A 2,073-nucleotide genomic window follows, 5' to 3' on the forward strand; every position below is an offset into this window, starting at 1 on the left:
TTTTTTTTTTTTTTTACTTGATATCAACCAGAAGTTGATATAGAGATATACTGTAAAAAATAATAATAATAATTTGACTTATTTTCAACATTTTAATTAGGGATGTCCGATAATGGCTTTTTGCCGATATCCGATATTCCGATATTGTCCAACTCTTTAATTACCGATACCGATATCAACCGATACCGATAATACTATATATACAGTTGTGGAATTAACACATTATTATGCCTAATTTGGACAACCAGGTATGGTGAAGATAAGGTCCTTTTTTTTAAAATTAATAAAATAAAATAAGATAAATAAATTAAAAACATTTTCTTGAATAAAAAAGAAAGTACAACAATATAAAAACAGTTACATAGAAACTAGTAATGAATGAAAATGAGTAAAATTAACTGTTAAAGGTTAGTATTATTAGTGGACCAGCAGCACGCACAATCATGTGTGCTTACGGACTGTATCCCTTGCAGACTGTATTGATATATATTGATATATAATGTAGGAAGCAGAATATTAATAACAGAAGGAAACAACCCTTTTGTGTGAATGAGTGTAAATGGGGGAGGGAGGTTTTTTGGGTTGGTGCACTAATTGTAAGTGTATCTTGTGTTTTTTTATGTGGATTTAATAATTAAAAAAAACAATTAAAAAAAAAAAAAAAAACGATACTGATAATAAAAAAAACGATACCGATAATTTCCGATATTACATTTTATTTTATTTTATTTTATTATTTATTTTTTTTAATGTCCTGCCCAGCTTCTCGGGTAAATCATATAGCAGATGTAGATGCCCATATCGGCTGTTCAGATTTACTTTACAAAAGAGAAGTGTAGGATACTTCTCTTGTTGCCTTATTTGTATTTTGACTTTATTAAATGTATTTATGTTATCATTTGGTGCAGCCGGGCCGGAGCAGGAGGGATAGAAAGAGAGAAAAAGGAAGACAGAGAGGGGAATTGTGGGGACAAGAGGGGGATTAGACAGAGAGACGATATTACATTTTAAAGCATTTATCGGACATCTCTAATTTTAATGACTGAGGCCCTTGACCCTTGATTGGTCCCTGGGAGCCCTAAAGGTTAAAAAAGAAAAAAAAAATCCATATATTTTGTTATGGTTTGAAAATGAAAAATATCAAAATGGCCCCCGAATGCTTACATTTTTCCGTGTGTGGCCCTCAGTGGAAAAAAGTTTGGACACCCCTGAGCTAATGCAACGAAATTCCGTTCTTATCTGTACTGTAAAGTTCAAATTTGAATGACAATAAAAAGGAAGTCCAAGTGGAAATTTGACATATAATCTTCCTAATAAGCAGCATCGTCTGCAGTGGATACTATTTTCTCGAGAATTTGCAATTTTCCAGCAAGTTTTTTTGCATATTTGGCGGGGAAAACGCTGTTGTGCGTGCGACAGACTGCAGTCTAAAAAGGCAAAAAAAAGCTTGTTGTGTTTCCACCGCCATCATCATCATTTAGGTGGTTAAGGAGGCCATTATTACGAGCCGGGCACAGCCCATCTGAGCAGTGATGAGGTGAGCACAAATAATGTGCGTCCCCCGACCGACCCCACCCCTCCGCGCTGGAAGATGGGGGTGGGGGGGGATGTCGAGTAGACGATCCCGCCCGCCCGCGCTGACCTGACCTTGGACACGTGCGAGCACAATGGCCGCCGAGGCTAATAGCTCATCATATCGACTTTGACTTTGAGCCTGCCGTGACTCGCCGCCGTAAAACAAAGCATAACAGCGCGGACAAACAGTCGTAAACCAGCGCCATTAGCATACACGCCCTCCGCCGTGCGGGCTTTTTTTTAAGACGCCGCGGTCAAAGCGGGACGGATCTTCCAAACAGGACGGGAGTAAAACGTGGACATTAGGAACAAAATTGAAACGTCCACTCTCCTGAGATGGGGATATAAGTCATGGTATCAAGCCCAGACCCCGGGCGACGGACATTACTCACCTGAGGAGGACAAGTGCAGCTTTTATTATCGCCTCTCGGGCCCAAAGTAAGGACAAAGGCAATGAAGATGGCTGCGCTGTCAGGAAGTGGACTCAAGTGACACATG

The 2,073-nt window shown here is 39.3% G+C and overlaps 1 long non-coding RNA gene across 1 annotated transcript in view; it reads left to right on the forward strand.

Moving 5' to 3' along the window:
• The first annotated feature begins 2,019 nt into the window (after nucleotides 1–2,019).
• LOC133654915 (uncharacterized) overlaps nucleotides 2,020–2,073 on the forward strand; it is a 9,263-nt gene continuing 9,209 nt past the window's right edge. The window contains exon 1 of the long non-coding RNA XR_009826905.1: nucleotides 2,020–2,073. This exon is cut by the window's right edge and continues 96 nt beyond it. This is a non-coding gene — a long non-coding RNA (uncharacterized LOC133654915).

This window comes from Entelurus aequoreus, linkage group LG08 (assembly GCF_033978785.1).
Source record: "Entelurus aequoreus isolate RoL-2023_Sb linkage group LG08, RoL_Eaeq_v1.1, whole genome shotgun sequence".
Taxonomy (NCBI): Eukaryota; Metazoa; Chordata; class Actinopteri; order Syngnathiformes; family Syngnathidae; genus Entelurus; species Entelurus aequoreus.